This window comes from Triticum aestivum, chromosome 6A, assembly GCF_018294505.1.
Source record: "Triticum aestivum cultivar Chinese Spring chromosome 6A, IWGSC CS RefSeq v2.1, whole genome shotgun sequence".
Classification (NCBI taxonomy): domain Eukaryota; kingdom Viridiplantae; phylum Streptophyta; class Magnoliopsida; order Poales; family Poaceae; genus Triticum; species Triticum aestivum.
In genome coordinates this window covers 620,253,820-620,273,074 of record NC_057809.1, presented here as the reverse complement: position 1 = coordinate 620,273,074, position 19,255 = coordinate 620,253,820, and the positions used below count along the sequence as shown (strand labels likewise).

At 41.9% G+C, this 19,255-nt stretch overlaps 1 pseudogene; it reads left to right on the top strand.

Annotated features, from left to right (window-relative positions):
* Positions 1–1,811: 1,811 nt before the first annotated feature.
* LOC123129868 (large ribosomal RNA subunit accumulation protein YCED homolog 1, chloroplastic-like) overlaps positions 1,812–19,255 on the top strand; it is a 40,597-nt pseudogene continuing 23,153 nt past the window's right edge.

Below are 19,255 nucleotides of genomic sequence, written 5' to 3'. Positions count from 1 at the left end.
AAACAATCAGAAACTCGTCGTGCTAAGGCCCCATAGGACCAACACACCTGAGCAGCAACCATCGCCGATGAAGAAAATTATAGATCAGAAAGATCAAACCTGAAACCACACGAACAAATACGAACAAAAAATGGATCCAAATAGATCCATCGAAGACCAGCAGCGACCAAATCCCAAGAGATCCGACGGAGACACACCTCCACACATCCTCCGACAACGCTATTCGCACCATCGGGACGGGGATAGAACGTGCGAGACATTATTGCTACTAAGGGACATCGCCGCCGCCACACAACCCCAACCAAAACATTCAACCTGGCAAAAACGAGAATGGTGTCCCTCCCGCCGGCGGGGGGACCGAGATCCTCCACACCTCCACAGGCCAAAGGCCGTCGGAGACGGGGCAGATCAGCGGCGGCGCCGACGGGAGGAGGAGACTTTTCTTGGGAAGGAGGAAAGAGTACTTGGCACTAATTAATAAGTTCACCTCGATATTTGTGGCCATGATACTCTTTATCGGGTATCCTTGCAGAATTATCAAGTCAATGCTTCGTGGGGTGTGGGGAATATTGTGCCAGCAGCATTTGTCAGGGAGATGGTAAGGGCATCTCCAACAGTTGTAAGATAGCTGTTGGTAAATTTGCCATTTAGGACATAGTGATGATGTGGCATGTAATAAATGTGGAGAGAGAGCAAAGTTGTACTATGTAGAATAACCAACAACCTTTGCACAAGCTCCAAGGTGAAATAGAGAGCAATCACATTTATTTTCTTCTCATCTATTGGATAGCTTAGATACAACTTATTGGAGTAGTTGTATCATAGCTTGTTAGTTGATGACATGGACATTTGACCAACAAGACTTACATACTACCTCTCTCTCAGTTTATAGGACGTGCGCGTGCCCCTAGGTCGTCAATTTGACCAACCTAATACAAGTCATATATTACAAAAAAATATACCAATATAAACTTCAGATGTTCTATTTCCAAATCGTATAATTTTTGTGTTATATAGTTTATATTAAAGTGATAAAATTGACAACCTAGACATACGCGTAGGACTTGTAAACTGAAACGGAGGTAGTACAATCTATTGGAGATGCCCTAGAAGTGAGGCGGTTGAAAATTTCAGTTTATTTGTCTTTTCACGAGTGGGTCCCTTTTACCAAAATTTGACAATATCCATATCAATAGATCCAAATTCAACACCGGTGATATCCAATTTGGCATTGTTTCGTTGTGATGGGTATAGGTCACAAAAAGGAAGAGATATTTATATTTCCTAATATCATAGGAGATATATTTATTCAATTCTTGGCAAATAAATTGTTTTGATTTTAATAAGTGTACATATTAATATTAAGTACAACCTATATTCACTACTGGGATCGACAAGTCTGCTTGGCGTTGAGTAATTTGCCGCGTGCATTTTATCGGGCACTTGGAAAACACACCCGTTGCCAAGCATTTCGGAAATATAAAACTTTAAATAAAATCAAAATTTTCGCACGGGAGTAGATCGGCAACCCATGTTTAATACCCCAAAACTCCATATTTTATTTTTCTAATTTCTTGGTATCTTTTTGAATTTAATATTTGTATAGTGTGGAGCATCCGGGTGCTAACAAATCCGCTTCCATTCATTGCCTCGTTATTGTCATATATTTATGGTCCTTCTTAAAATATACTGTTAGGAATAGTTTGTTTACCTTGATTAAGTGATGGAAGAAACTCTTAAAAATATATTCCTTTAGTGAAATAGTACCAGCTTGGAAAGAAAGAAAGGCTCACTGCAGAGAGAGAAGAAAGATGGTGTATTATCCGCTCGGCGTCGGCGCCGCCGGTCGCTGCCACTGCCCGCCCATCCTCCTTCACCGCCGTGCCCCGCTGACGACGACGGCCACCCCGCTCCGTCGCCAGCCCTTGCTCCAGCTCCGCCCGCTCGCCTCCTCGGCCGGACGGCAGACACGGGGCCGCTGCCGAGAAAATTGGATATTTGCCACTTTGAATGTGGGGCTTCTCAAAATTGCCACTTTCAAGATTGGCTTCGCAAAATTGCCATTCAGCCCATTGACTCCTTGATAACCATGCGATTTCTCTTCTTTAACTGGATTTCTTTTTAATTTTCCATTTATAGGCAACAGAAAAAAATACCAAACTACCCCTAAGGCTAAGTACACAAACATGGGCATCCATCTGATTATGCATCTGGTTCTTGACCGAGAAGAAACGACTGAGCCGCAAAATTACTCGTCGTCGGTAAGAGCGCTTGCTAGTGTCGCCCGTCCGGTCGCCGTTGCAGCTCGCGCCACTAGACCGCTGGCTGCTCACTTTCCCCGGCCGCCATCGCCGCTCGCCCTGCCTCCAGTGCTCCACAGCCGCTCAGCCCATCTCCTGCTCGCCGCTTGCGCCATCCGTCCGGGTTGCCGGGCCGCTCAACTGGGATGAGGAGGGATGGCGCGTCTCGTGAGGACGGGAGGAGGCGGAGGGAGATGGGCATGTGGCCACGGAGGAGCTGCCGTCGGCCAATTAGATTTTTTCTGGAAGAGAAATTTATCCAAGGTTCAGTACAGAAACATAGTTACTGTGTTTTGTTAGATTCATGCAAGTAGTGAACTACTACCGGCCGACGACAGCTTCTCCGCTGATGCGTCGTGAACGGTGAACCACAGTCCAGAGCACGCAGAGCTTTGTTGACGAGCTGGCAAAGAGAGATCGGTCGCCATAGATTTTTGCACACAGCGACTAGGTGATCGGCGGCACACGGTGTTCATGCGATCAGCGGCACGCCGCGTTGAGGCGATCGGCGGCACATGGCTAGTTCATCCGATCCGCAGCACGAGTCATCGAGGAGATCGGCGGCTCGCTGCTTTCCGGTGTCCAGGAAATCGTTGGCACGCGGCGTCCAGGGAATTGGCGATGCGGCACGCACGGTATCCATGGCTGGCGGCGCCCTCTCGTCCCGCTTCAAGTGCAGATTGGATGCCCACGTACGTACCTTTGTCTCAGGGGTAGTCTGGTACTTTCCGATGTTTATAAATGTAAAACGGAAAAAGAAATCGATGCAAGGAGAGAAATGGCATGGTAATCAAGGAGTCGATGAGCTGGATGGCGATTCGAAGACAATCTTGAGAGTGGCAATTTTGAGAAGCCACGTATTCAAAGTGGCAAATATCCGATTTTCTTGCCGCTGCCACGCCGTCGACCCCCAGGAGGACGACGGTTTCCTCACCCTCGACCTGGAGGACTTCGAGTGGCTCGCCGACGAGGAGGCGGAGGAGGGCCCGTCGCCGTGGGAGGGCGCGGTGGTGTACGGGCGCGACGCGGCGGTGCAGCACGTCGAGTACGCCACCACCCTGGAGCGCCTCGGCCTGGCCGACCTCTCCTCCCCTCACTCCCGCGCGCGCGCGGCCGCCATGGGCATCGCTAGCCCCAGGCCACCGCGGGGCAGCACCGAGGACACGGCCACGACGAGTCGACGACGCCCGTGCTCGTCTCCGTCGACGTGGCCCGGCGCCGCGGCCGGCTCCGGCTCGACGGCATCCTGCGCACCGTCATCACCCTCGGCTGCTACCGGTGAGCATCCACGACAGCTGCTGCTGCTGCTTCTCGTCTCATCTTATCTGCTGTTGCTGTATGTATGTCTGTCTGCAATGCATCATGGACACAATTTTCAGAAAATCTTGACACCACCATTCTGAATCCTACTACTCCATCATAGCTCTGATTGCGCGCTAGCTGCTTAGCAATCACCAATCATCCGCCGCCCGAATCACCAGCACCGCCCGGCGCGAGTGCTTAATCCGCCCGGCCGCCGCACTTCTGAACTGAAACCATGTCCCTTGCCCATCCACAAACAGCCTACAGCGTTTCAAACTGACACATTTTACAACTAGATAGCTCGAACCAAGGTAAACTTGCTATAATCTGGCTATATGGGTAATCTGCCCATTGTTACCGCCGCGCACCGGCGCGGGTGCTTAATCTGCCCGGCCGCCACACTTCTGAAACCATGTCCCTTGCCCGTTTACAGACAGCCTACAGGGTTTCAAACTTTCACATTTCACAATCTGGGCTAGGACTAAGGGAAGACATCATGTACAATCTGACAGCAAGGCTTCCTCCTTGCCGTGATATAATGTGCTATATTTTTCCAAGCAAGAAAAGTTGCGCTGTTTCTCGTAGAGTATTGTTTCCTTTTTGTTAGTTCAGTGGCATCATGTATAGTGATCTTTCAGTTGGAGAGTGACATGGTGACATGTACTGATGCATTTGCCAGAGATGATTAGCAGTAAGTTATAGTTCAACTAAATTGTAAAACATGGAGATTTTTTTTCCTAAAAAGGGGACTCCTCGGCCTCTGTATTAGAACGATACATACGGCCACATTTGTAGATAAATAAAGAGGTTCAACAAGATCTTATAGTCTGAAAACAAAATAACGGCAAGCTCATAAAGAGCCACAACGCCAAAAACAATAGGCCCAAAAGCCACAACCGGCTGGCATAACAAAGATAGGTAAACTAATAGCCTATCCCATTACATGACCGCCATCCAAACCGGTTGAAGATATCCCGCGCTACCATCTCCCAGCGGACAGATCCAGTAACCAAACGCTCCCTGGCCTCTGTCGGAGTGAGTAACGACCACATACGGATCAGCGCAGTAGCCCGGAATAAAACCTGCAAAAAATGAATATTTGTTGTTCTGTTAAAAGCCAAATCATTTCTGCAGTTCCAAATTGCCCACAACAAAGCACATACTGTCTAGCTGTTTCGGACTCTATCCCAACAAGCCACGTTCCAAATAACATACTGACCGAATTTGGAGGAGTAATGTTAAAGGCAATATGCACCGTGTGCCATAAAACTCTCGCCAACGGGCAGTCAAAGAAGAGGTGCTTGATAGTTTCATCCCGATCACAAAAACTACACCTAGTAGATCCTGTCCAGTTGCGCTTAACCAAATTATCCTTTGTTAAAATGACTTGTTTATGTACAAACCATATAAACACTTTAATTTTGAAAGGAACTTTGACTTTCCAAACATCTTTGGGACTAGAAATAGCACTAGAGTTAATCACATCGATATACATCGACTTAACTGTGAACTCTCCAGACCTAGTAAGCATCCAACACAACTGATCGGGTTGATGAGATAGCTGAACCTCCATCAACCTACTCACCAAATGAAGCCATGCTTCCCACCGGTCGCCAACAAGCGCCCTCCTAAACTGAACATTAAGGGGAATGGACTGCATAATCGTTGCAACAAGAGCATCATGTCGTTGAACAATACGATACAGGGACGGATACTGAAGCGCCAATGGCGTTTCAGCAAGCCAAGTATCCTCCCAGAAGCGAGTGGTGTTGCCATTACTGAAGATAAACTTTGTTCTATTAAAGAAGGCAGCTTTGACTCTCATAAGCCCCTTCCAAAATGGCGAGTCAGTCGGTCTCAGTGTCGCCTGGGACAAAGTCTTGGACTGCAGATACTTACTACGGAGAATCTGCGCCCACGTGGCCTCAGTCTCAACTGATAACTTATACATCCACTTACTGAGAAGAAATTGATACGTCCATTTTGCATCATGCTTTTATATTGATATTTGTTGCATTATGGGCTGTTATTACACATTATGTCACAATACTTATGCATATTCTCTCTTATTTTACAAGGTTTACATAAGGAGGGAGAATGCCGGCAGCTAGAATTCTGGGCTGGAAAAGGAGCAAATATTAGAGACCTATTCCGTACAACTCCAAAAGTCCTGAAACTCCACGAAAGTTATTTTTGGAAATAATAAAAAATACTGAGCGGAATAAATACGTCAGGGGGGGCACCCCCTGCCTCGTGGGCCCCCTGTTGGCTCTCCGGTGGCCATCTTCTGCTATATGAAGTATTTCGTCCAGAAAAAATCATAAGCAACCTTTCGGGACAAGACTCTGCCGCCACGAGGCGGAACCTTGGCGGTACCAATCTAGGGCTCCGGGAGGGGGAAATCATCGCCATCGTCATCACCAACGCTCCTCTCATCGGGAGAGGGCATCTCCATCAACATCTTCACCAGCACCATCTCATCTCAAACCCTAGTTCATCTCTTGTATCCGATTCTTGTCTTCAAGTCCGGGATTGGTACATGTAGGTTGCTAGTAGTGTTGATTACTTCTTGTAGTTGATGCTAGTTGGTTTATTTGGTGGAAGATCATATGTTCAGATCCTTTATGCATATTAATACCCCTCTGATTATGAACATGAATATGCTTTGTGAGTAGTTACATTTTTTCCTGAGGACATGTGAGAAGTCTTGCTATTTGTAGTCATGTGAATTTGGTATTCGTTCGATATTTTGATGATATGTATGTTGTCTATCCTCTAATGGTGTTACGTGAACGTCGACTACATAACACTTCACCATTATTTGGGCCTAGAGGAAGGCACTGGGAAGTAACAAGTAGATGATGGGTTGCTAAAGTGACAGAAGCTTAAACCCTAGTTTATGCGTTGCTTCGGAAGGGGCTGATTTGGATCCATATGTTTCATGCTATGGTTAGGTTTACCTTAATACTTCTGTTGTAGTTGTGGATGCTTCCAATAGAGGTTAATCATAAGTGGGATGCTTGTTCAAGTAATAACATCACCCAAGCACTGGTCCACCTACATATCAAATTATCAAAGTACCAAACGAGAATCATATGAACGTGATGAAAACTAGCTTGACGATAATTCCCATGTGTCCTCGGGAGCGCTTTTCTCTATATAAGTGTTTGTCCAGGCTTGTCCTTTTCTACAAAAAGGATTGGGCCACCTTGCTGCACTTTATTTACTTTTTTTACTTGTTGCTCGTTACAAATTATCCTATCACAGAACTATGTGTTACCTATTATTTCAGTGCTTGCAGAGAATACCTTGCTGAAAACCGCTTATCATTTCCTTCTGCTCCTTGTTGGGTTCGACACTCTTACTTATCGAAAGGACTACGATAGATCCCCATACTTGTGGGTCATCAAGACTCTTTTCTGGCGCCGTTGCCGGGGAGTGAAGCGCCTTTGGTATGTGGAATTTGGTAAGGAAAAATTTATATAGTGTGCTGAAATTTACTGTCACTTGTTACTATGGAAAGTAATCCTCTGAGGGGCTTGCTCGGGGTATCTACACCTCGACCAGTAGAGCAAAGAGTTGATCCTCAACCTACTGAACCTACTGAAAATGAAAATGAAAATGAAAATATTCACTTTGAGATTCCTTCGGGTATGTTAGAAAAACTGCTAGCTAATCCTTTTGCAGGAGATGGAACAAAGCATCCTGATGAGCACCTAATATATGTGGATGAAGTTTGTTGATTTTTTAAGCTTGCAGGTATACCCGGTGATATTATTAAGAGGAAGGTCTTCCCTTTATCTTTGAAGGGATATGCATCGAGATGGTATAGGCTATGTGAAGATACGAGATCATGGAACTACAAACGATTGAAATTGGAATTTCATCAGAAATTTTATCCTATGCATCTTGTACATCGTGATCACAATAATATATATAATTTCTGGCCTCGCGAAGGAGAAAGCATTGCTCAAGCTTGGGGGAGGCTTAAATCAATGTTGTATTCATGCCCCAATCATGAGCTTCCAAGAGAAATAATTATTCAAAGTTTTTATGCTCGACTTTCTGATAACAATCGCACCATGCTCAATACTTCTTGTGCTGGCTCTTTTATGATGAAGACTATGGAATTCAAATGGGATTTATTGGATAGAATGAAACGCAACTCTGAAGATTGGGATCTCGACGAAGGTAAGGAGTCAGGTATGACACCTAAGTTTGATTGTGTTAAATCTTTTATGGATACCGATGTTTTCCATAAATTTAGCAGTAAATATGGACTTGACTCTGAGATAGTAGCTTCATTCTGTGAATCTTTTGCTACTTATGTTGATCTCCCCAAGGAGAAGTGGTTTAAATATCATCCTCCCATAGAAGTAAAAGTAGCTGCACCTATTAAAGTTGAAGAAAAGACTATCACTTATAATGATCCTATTGTTCCTACTTCTTATGTTGAGAAACCACCTTTCCCTGTTAGAATAAAGGATCATGCTAAAGCTTCAACTGTGGTTCGTAAAAGCAATATTAGAACTTATACACCTCCTGAGCAAATTAAAGTTGAACCTAATGTTGTTATTGTTAAAGATCTCTTGTCTGATAATATCGATGGGCATGTTATTTATTTCTGTGAGGAAACTGCTAGAATTGCCAAACCTTGAGCTAAAGATAAACATAGACCTATGGTAGGCATGCATGTTATTTCTATTAAAATAGGAGATCATTGTTATCATGGCTTATGTGATATGGGTGCTAGTGCTAGTGCTATACCTCATGACTTATACAAAGAAATTATGCATGAAATTGCACCTGCTGAGATAGAAGGTATTGATGTTACCATCAAACTTGCTAATAGAGATACAATATCACCTATTGGAATTGTTAGAGATGTTGAAGTCTTGTGTGGGAAAACTAAATATCATGCTGATTTTCTTGTTCTTGGTTCCCCACAAGATATCTTTTGTCCCATTATATTTGGTAGACCCTTCACCGTTAATGCTAAGATAGACTGCGAAAAGGATGTTGTTACTACCAGTCTAGGTGATATGTCTCATGAGTTTAATTTCTCTAAATTTAGTAGACAACACCGTGAAGAAGAATTGCCTAGTAAGGATGAAATTATTGGTCTTGCTTCTATTGCCGTACCTCCTAGTGATCCTTTAGAACAATATTTGCTAGACCATGAAAATGATATGTTTATGAATGAAAGAAGGGAAATAGATGAAGTATTCTTCAAACAGAAACCCATCCTGAAACACAATTTACCTGTTGAAATCCTAGGGGATCCTCCTCCACCCAAGGGTGATCCCGTGTTTGAGCTTAAACTGTTGCCTGATACTCTTAAATATGCTTATCTTGATGAAAAGAAGATATATCTTGTTATTATTAGTTCTAACCTTTCAGAGCATGAAGAAGAAAGGTTATTGAAAACTCCGAAGAAGCACCATGCTGTTATTGGATATACTCTTGATGATCTTAAGGGCATTAGTCCCACTCTATGTCAACATAAAATAAATTTGGAAGAAGATGACAAACCAGTTCGTGATCATCAACGACGGCTGAATCCTAAGATGAAAGAAGTGGTAATAAAAGAAATACTAAAGCTCCTTGAGGCAGGTATAATTTATCCCGTTCCTGATAGTCAGTGGGTAAGTCCTGTCCATTATGTCCCTAAGAAGGGAGGTATTACTGTCGTTCCTAATGATAAAGATGAATTGATTCTGCAATGAATTATTACAGGTTATAGGATGGTAATTGATTTCCGCAAATTAAATAAGGCTACTAAGAAAGATCATTACCCCTTACCTTTTATGTAATGCACCTGCTACCTTTCAAAGATGCATGATGGCTATATTCTCTGACTTTTGTGAAAAGATTTGTGAGGTTTTCATGGATGACTTCTCCGTCTATGGATCCTCTTTTGATGATTGCTTGAGCAACCTTGATCGAGTTTTGCAGAGATGTGAAGAAACTAATCTTCTTTTGAATTGGGAAAAGTGTCACTTTATGGTTAATGAAGGTATTGTCCTGGGGCATAAAGTTTTTGAAAGAGGTATTGAGGATGATAAAGCCAAGGTTGATGCTATTGAAAAGATGCCATGTCCCAAGGACATCAAAGGTATAAGAAGTTTCCTTGGTCACGCCGGTTTTTATAGGAGGTTCATTAAGGACTTCTCAAAAAAAATTCGGCCTCTGACTAATTTATTACAAAAAGATATACCATTTGTTTTTGATGATGATTGTGTAGAAGCATTTGAAATACTTAAGAAAGCATTGATCTCTGCACCTATTGTTCAACCACCTGATTGGAATTTACCCTTTGAAATTATGTGTGATGCTAGTGATTATGTTGTAGGTGTTGTTCTAGGGCAAAGAGTTGATAAGAAATTAAATGTTATTCAATATGCTAGTAAAACTCTAGACAATGCTCAAAGAAATTATGCTACTACTGAAAAAGAATTCTTAGCAGTCGTATTTGCTTGTGATAAGTTCAGACCTTACACTACTAGGGAAAACCTTATACACAGAATCTTAGCAGCAGCGCGGTCTAAAAACAGGCGCTACTGCTAATTAGCAGCAACGAGCTTTAGGAAAGAGTGCTGCTAATGACTGAGTAGCAGTAGCGCTCTAGGTGAAAAGAGCGCTACTACTATAATTGCCATGGTGTTGCCTCCAGGCTAGATATAGTAGTAGCGCCCTTCCCGTGGACGTGCTACTGCTAAAGAACTTAGTAGCAGCGGTTTTGCTCAAAACTCGCTACTGCTAAGTATGACCGCAACTAATTAAGTTTAGTCCCATACTGCTAAGCGAACAAGGTGTTTACCACCTTAAATATGTTGCTTCTCAACCTATCTCGAGCACTTGGTCTTCATTGAACTATATGTGTATGATTTGTGGTTGCAATATGAATCCTCGCCTGTACCTATACAGGTACAGTGAGAATTCATGTTGACTATTTAGATTATACACAAAAAGATCAATGATGACCAATGTATATTTTTGATGTTTTTACTAAACAAAAGAAATAACTGCTTCCATTAGCAGTGGCGGTTTTCTCTAAAACGTGTTGTAGATAAGTTAGCTATAGCGCGTTTTCTGTACGTGGCGCTACTGCTAGTTCGAGTTAACCACCCCCCGCATCAAAATTTCGCTAAGTCCTCCTTTCACCCCACCGGCCTGTTCCCCTACTCCCTATCGCCGCCACCCGAGCCCGAGCGCGCTTGCCCTCACCGCCGCCGCCGCCGCCCGCCCTCAACCTCACCGCCGCCGCTCTCGACCACACTGTCGCCGCCCTCGACCTCACCACCGCCGCCCTCGACCGAGCCCGCCGCCCAGGACCGTCGCCCTCCCGATCCCGAGCCCGCCCTCGCCGCCCCTCCGTCGCCGAGCACCTTCCCGCCACCGTCTCTTCCTCTGTAAGCCCCCACCCCTCCCCCACCCCCTCTCTCTTTGCTTAGTTAGTAGATGATTTTAGTAGTAGTAGATGTTAATTTAGGGTTCATAGATAATGATTTTTAGAAGTAGTGGCTATTAATTACTAGTAGTGATGGTAAACTAGTTGTATAATTAGCAGTAGTACATGTTAATTGGAAGTAGATGTCGTAGTTAGATGTTAATTAGTAGTAGTAGATGTGCTAGTTTCTTTCTATTTATAGTAAGTTTATATTTAGTAAGAACTAGTTGAATTAATAGAACTAGTTTAGTTTTAGTTGAACTAGTTAAGTTTTAGTTGAACCAGTATAGCAAGTAAATTAATAACTAGTTGAACTACTTCATTTTTAGAAAGAACTAGTTTTTTTCTTTTTATACTAAGTTTATATTTAGTAAGAACTAGTTGAATTAATAGAACTAGTTGAATTAATAGAACTAGTTGAACATGCCATATTTGGTGTTATTTTTTAGTTTAAGCAATTATTTCATGTTTTGGTTACACCTCCGAGTGGCCTATGTTTTGCCGGAGTGTTGATTAATTTCCGTTCCGGCAAATTTCAGGCGCTCGATATGTCCTTTTTTAGCAAAGGTCATGCCGGATTTTTCCGTGAATTCTGGCATGACTTGTGCTAGAATATGTACAAGTTTAATCTTTGAATTATGAACGTAGGAAATGTCGTACTCGGACGATGACAGTCTCCCGGGGGAGTGCAGCTGGTGCCACGATGATCGAGGTATGTGCGACAGGTTCGTTCAGCTGGATGAAGATCGGCGCTTCAGCATTAAGCTCGAGGAGACCTTCGATGTTGAAACGGTACGCAACAACGACAAGTGTTTTTTTTGTAATTAAGCATGAATTCAACTATTCAACGTCTAATTTTCATCTTTTACAATTCGACTAGCTTATCCCATGCCATGCAAGACGCTATGTCTTGGAGAGGATGAGTTTTGAAGACCATGAAAATTTTCAAACAAAGAAAATACACCTAAGGACCCATCATGATATCGATTTTGAAGTAAATATGTACAATTCTCAGAGCGTAACCCATTTTGGTTGCCAAAATTGGGAAGCACTTTGCAAAATGTATGGTTTTTATGAGGGTATGATTATCACCATGGATCTTGGTGATCCTGACATCGAGCAAGACAATATGGACATTTGGGTCCTTGTTGATACGCTTCCGATTCTACTGCAATGTGAGTTTCTCAAACATAGTTATTAACTAATTTATATTGTTTATTTCAAAATAGTTGACAGCTTATTTCCATTGACAGCTTATTTTGAATCTTCAAAGAATGTGCAGAAGATGGTAGACAAAACCCACTACACTGATGGCTCCGAATTAACTTATAAGGAGAAAAATCATCTGATTGCTTATTGTACTTTTTTTGAGAATTACAATACATATTATCGAACTCCTCCAAATTATGGTGAATACGTGCCACTAGTGCACGTGTTGAACCACGGTAACTTCTATGGAGATACCCTGGTAAGATATTTTACTATTACGACATCCGTGCATCTTTTGCATACTTCTAAAACTAGTACATCATTGCTAACTACAAAGTTATTACTATGTTTTTCAACAGAAAATCCCGATGGATTGTGTGCCTCATCTGATGTATTACAATGGTCGCCTTGAAGTTCTGAACCTACAGCCAGGTCATCCTACGGATCTCACCTGTGCATATCGAATTTCTGAAACCGGTGAACACATGCTAATCAAAGAGTGGAAAAAATGTTTGGACATTTGTAAGGAGGTTCTTGGAAGCAACATTAAGCGAAAGGCAAGAATTGGAGACAGGATAATCTGCATTCTCCATAATGGAGAGCCAGGGGCTATCTTGTTTTTTGCTATTTTACCTTAGAGAATATAGTAGGTCCTAAGAGAATGTAGTAGGTCCTATGAGGTACAATATGTTTATTATGTGATACAATGTGTTAGAGTTGAATATGTGAGGAGTACTTGTGATTACGACTAGTGACCAATGATATGATGATGATGATGATAAGTTGTTAATGATATGATGATGATGATATTTATTATATCATTGGCTGAAAGAACCGTGGATTAGTTTCAAGTGGATGTCCGTCCACTTGAAACTAGTCCACACGGTTCTTTCACCCCGTGATGTAATAACTCATTATGATGTAAAAACAATTTGTAAATTCCTGTTGTATGAAACTTGTGTAAAGGTGTACGAATACAACATGAAATAAAAAAGAAATAAAATACGAAATAATAGTAGCAGCACGGGCAGAGAGAAGCGCTACTACTAATTACCAGCAGCGCTCCTCCTGGAACTCGCTACTACTAAGTTGATTTAGCAGTAGCGTGGGTGGAGGCACGCTACTGCTATTCGTTAGCTGTAGCGCCTTATCAGTAGCGCACCACCCCGTGCTACTATTAGGTCTAAAACCCGCGCTGCTGCTAGCCTTTTCCCTAGTAGTGTTATATTGTTGATTCTAAAGTAACTATTCACACGGATCATGCTGCTATTAAATATCTTATGAAAAAGAAAGATGCTAAACCTAGACTTATTAGATGGGTTCTCTTGCTACAAGAATTTGATTTGCATATTGTTGATAGAAAGGGAGCTGAGAACCCCGTTGCAGACAACTTGTCTAGGTTAGAAAATGTCTTGATGACCCACTACCTATTGATGATAGCTTTTCTGATGAGCAATTAAATGTCATAAATGCTTCTCGTACTGCTCCATGGTATGCTGATTATGCTAATTATATTGTGGCTAAATTTATACCATCTAGTTTCACATACCAGCAAAAGAAAAAGTTTTTCTATGATTTGAGACATTACTTTTGGGATGACCCACATCTTTATAAAGAAGGAGTAGATGGTGTTATTAGACGTTGTGTACCTGAGCATGAACAGGAACAGATCCTACGCAAGTGTCACTCTGAGGCTTATGGAGGACACCATGCTGGAGATAGAACTGCACATAGGGTATTGCAATCCGGTTTTTATTGGCCTACTCTCTTCAAGGATGCCCGTAAGTTTGTCTTATCTTATGATGAATGTCAAAGAATTAGTAATATTAGTATACGTCAAGAAATTCTTATGAATTATTCACTCGTTATTGAACCATTTGATGTTTGGGGCTTTGATTATATGGGACCTTTTCCTGCCTCCAATGGATACACACATATTTTAGTTGCTGTTGATTACGTTACTAAGTGGGTAGAAGCTATTCCAACTAGTAGTGTGATAACCCACAAGTATAGGGGATCGCAACAGTTTTCGAGGATAGAGTATTCAACCCAAATTTATTGATTCGACACAATGGGAGCCAAAGAATATTCTCAAGTATTAGCAACTGAGTTGTCAATTCAGCCACACCTGGATAACTTAATATCTGCAGCAAAGTATTTAGTAGCAAAGTAATATGATAGTACTGGTAACGGTAACAAAAGTAACGGTAGCAAAAGTAATATTTTTGATGTTTTGTAGTGATTGTAACAGTAGCAACGGAAAAGTAAATAAGCGAAGAACAATATGTGAAAAGCTCGTAGGCATTGGATCGGTGATGGAGAATTATGCCGGATGCGGTTCATCATGTAACAATCATAACATAGGGTGACACAAAACTAGCTCCAATTCATCAATGTAATGTAGGCATGTATTCCGAATATAGTCATACATGCTTATGGAAAAGAACTTGCATGACATCTTTTGTCCTACCCTCCCATGGCAGCGGGGTCCTAGCGGAAACTAAGGGATATTAAGGCCTCCTTTTAATAGAGTACCGGAACAAAGCATTAACGCATAGTGAATACATGAACTCCTCAAACTATGGTCATCACCGGGAGTGGTCCCGATTATTGTCACTTCGGGGTTGCCGGATCATAACACATAGTACGTGACTATAGACTTGCATCCCCTTATCACCCGCAGTCTAGTGGTCAAGTAGAATTGAGTAATAGAGAACTCAAATTAATTTTGCAAAAGACTGTCAATAGATCTAGAAAGAATTGGTCCAAGAAACTTGATGATGCATTATGGGCCTATAGAACTGCATATAAAAATCCTATGGGTATGTCTCCGTATAAAATGGTTTATGGAAAGACATGTCACTTACCTCTCGAACTGGAACATAAGGCTTATTGGGCTATTAAAGAGCTCAATTATGATTTCAAACTTGCCGGTGAGAAGAGGTTATTTGATATTATCTCACTTGATGAATGGAGAACCCAAGCTTATGAAAATGCCAAGTTGTTTAAAGAAAAAGTTAAAAGATGGCATGACAAAAGGATACAAAAGCGTGAGTTTAATGTAGGTGATTATGTATTGCTATAAAACTCTCGTTTAAGATTTTTTGCAGGAAAACTTCTCCCTAAATGGTAAGGTCATTACGTTATCGAGGAGGTCTATCGTTCCGGTGCCATAAAAATCAACAACTTCGAAGGCACAAATCCGAAGGTGGTGAACGGTCAAAGAATCAAACAGTATATCTCAGGTAATCCTATAAATGTTGAAACCAATGTTACTGAAACTGTAACACCGGAGGAATACATAAGGGACACTTTCCGGAATGTTTCAGACTCCGAAAAGGAATAGGTATGTGGTACGGTAAGTAAACCGACTCCAAAACAGTTTTATGGCAATATTTCTCCGTTTTGGAATATTTAGAAAAATAGGAAAATAAGAAGCAGTCCGGGAAGGACACGAGGCCTCCACGAGGGTGGAGGGCGCGCCCTACCCTACTGGGCACGGCCCCCTACCTCGTGGGCACCTCGTGTGCTCTCTAGACTCCGTTTTCTTGCACGTTACGTATTTTGGTCGGTAAAAATTCATTATATAATCTCCCAAAGGTTTTGACTTCTGTATCACGCAAATATCCTCTGTTCTTGTTTCGAGCTGTTGCTCCTACAGATTAGAGCAAGATGTCTTCTCAAGAGTCAGTCGGAGAGAGCCCGGTGTCTCATCCGGCATCAAGACCATGGACAAACAGCGATACTGACCACTTTGGGCCAGCAACGGAGGAAGAGATGGAGGCTGATTTGATGAGGATAGATGCCATGGAGGATCAAGAAGTCACTTATCACTTCCGAGCTGGGTTCACGATGGGGGAACTACAGATCTCCGCTATTCCAAACTCGGTTATCCCTTCCAATGTTAGATTTCTTTCTTATGAAAATATGAAGAAGAGTGTCACTTGTTCTCCCACAGCTCAGCATCCTTGGGTGCAAGGAGCTTTAGCCGTCATAGGGAAGCTTCATAATGAGATAATGGATATCAAGCAGCAACTCAATAAGCTCGAGGAAGAGAATCGTATCCTGGAGGGCATTATCGCCAAGAATATCACATCACCATCCCTGAAGAAGGAGACATAATCACATGGGTATGAGCACTCCCCTTGGCAACTGCCAAGCTTGGGGGAGGTGCCCCGGTATCGTATCACCAACACACTCCTATCTTTACCGTTTTTCTTAGTTCGATCCTTTTAGTAGTATCTTGATCTAGTAGAATAAAGTTTATGGCATGATCTAGTTTTGAGTTTTGCTTTATGATCTCTCTATGTAATCGAGTCCGTGAGCTATATATAATAAAAATTAGTGTTGAGTCAAGGGCTTGATTATTTTGCCATGATCTTGAGTGATTAAAAGAAAAGAGAAAAGGAACAAAAAGAAATAAAGAGATCATATTGATCTTATTGAGAGTAATGACTTCACATAGAAAGAGTATGATGATTAAAAGTTGTTGGGAGTTGGCAAACATAGCTTTGGTCATCGTTGCAATTAATAGGAAGTAATAAAGAAAGAGAGGTTTCACATATAAATATACTATCTTGGACATCTTTTATGATTGGGAGCACTCATTAAAATATGACATGCTAAAGAGTTGATGTTGGACAAGGAAGGCAACATAATGGGTTATGTTTTCTTATATCTGAGATAAAGTATATTGTCATGGATCATACAACATGTTGAGCTTGTCTTTCCCCTTCATGCTAGCCAAATTATTTGCACCAAGTAGAGATACTACTTGTGCTTCCAAAAACCCTTAAACCAGTTTTGCCATAAGAGTCCACCATATCTACCTATGGATTGAGTAAGATCCTTCAAGTAAGTTGTCATTGGTGCAAGCAATAAAAATTGCTCTCTAAATATGTATGATTGATTGGTGTGGAGGAAATAAGCTTTATACGATCTTGTGATGTGGAAGAAATAAAAGCGACGGAGTGCATAATAAAGGTTCATATCACAAGTGGCAATATAAAGTGATGTTCTTTCGCATTAAGAGTTTGTGCATCCAACCCTGAAAGCGCATGGCAACCTCTCTATGAAGGGCCTATATTTTATCATTATCTTCTACCTTATGCAAGAGTCATGGTGATCTTCACCCTTCCTTTTTACATTTTATCCTTTGGCAAGCACAATATGTTGGAAAGATCCTGATAGATATATCTAATTGGATATGGGTTAGCATGAATTATTATTGTTGACATTACCCCTGAGGTAAAAGGTTGGGAGGCGAAATTATAAGTCCCTATCTTTCTCCGTGTTCGATTAAAACTCCGTAACCACAAGTATTGCGTGAGTGTTAGCAATTATGAAAGACTAAATGATACTTGAGTATGTGGACTTGCTAGAAAGCTCTGACATAGACTCTTTCTGATGTTATGATAAATTGCAATTGCTTCAATGACTGAGATTATAGTTTGTTAGTTCTCAATAAAGTTTCTGATTCATACTTTGCATTGTGAATAGATTATTACTTGAGCATAAGAAATCATATGACAATATCCATCTATGTTGCTGTTATGAGAATAATCATGATGCCCTCATGTCCGTATTTTATTTTATCAACACCTCTACCTCTAAACATGTGGACATATTTATCGTTATCGGCTTTCGCTTGAGGACAAGCGAGGTCTAAGCTTGGGGGAGTTGATACGTCCATTTTGCATCATGCTTTTATATCGATATTTATTGCATTATGGGCTGTTATTACACATTATGTCACAATACTTGTGCCTATTCTCTCTTATTTTACAAGGTTTACATAAGGAGGGAGAATGCCGGCAGCTGGAATTCTGGGCTAGAAAAGGAGCAAATATTAGAGACCTATTCTGCACAACTCCAAGAGTCCTGAAACTCCATGAAAGTTATTTTTGGAAATAATAAAAAATACTGAGCGGAAGAAATACGTCAGGGGGGCCACCCCCTGCCTCGTGGGCCCCCTGTTGGCTCTCTGGTGGCCATCTTCTGCTATATGAAATCTTTCGTCCAGAAAAAAATCATAAGCAACCTTTCGGGACGAGACTTCACCGCCACGAGGCGGAACCTTGACGGAACCAATCTAGGGCTCCGGAAGAGCTATTCTGCCGAAGACACCTCCATCCGGAAGGGGGAAATCATCGCCATCGTTATCACCAACGCTCCTTTCATCCGGAGAGGGCAATCTCCATCAACATCTTCACCAGCACCATCTCATCTCAAACCCTAGTTCATCTCTTGTATCCAATTCTTGTCTCCAAGTCCGGGATTGGTACCTGTAGGTTGCTAGCAGTGTTGATTACTCCTTGTAGTTGATGCTAGTTGTTTTATTTGGTGGAAGATCATATGTTCAGATCCTTTATGCATATTAATACCCCTCTAATTATGAACATGAATATGCTTTGTGAGTAGTTACGTTTGTTCCTGAGGACATGGGAGAAGTCTTGCTATTAGTAGTCATGTGAATTTGGTATTCGTTCGGTATTTTGATGAGATGTATGTTGTCTATGCTCTAGTGGTGTTATGTGAACGTCGACTACATAACACTTCACCATTATTTGGGCCTAGAGGAAGCACTGGGAAGTAATAAGTAGATGATGGATTGCTAGAGTGATAGAAGCTTAAACCCTATTTTATGCATTGCTTCGTAAGGGGCTGATTTGGATCCATATGTTCCATGGTATGGTTAGGTTTACCTTAATACTTTTGTTGTAGTTGCGGATGCTTGCAATAGAGGTTAATAATAAGTGAGATGCTTGTTCAAGTAAGAACAGCACCCAAGCACCGGTCCACCAACATATCAAATTATCAAAGTACCGAATGCGAATCATATGAACGTGATGAAAACTAGCTTGACGATAATTCCCATGTGTCCTCGGCAGCGCTTTTCTCTATATAAGAGTTTGTACAGGCTTGTCCTTTGCTACAAAAAGGATTGGGCCACCTTGCTGCACTTTATTTACTTTTGTTACTTGTTGCTCGTTAC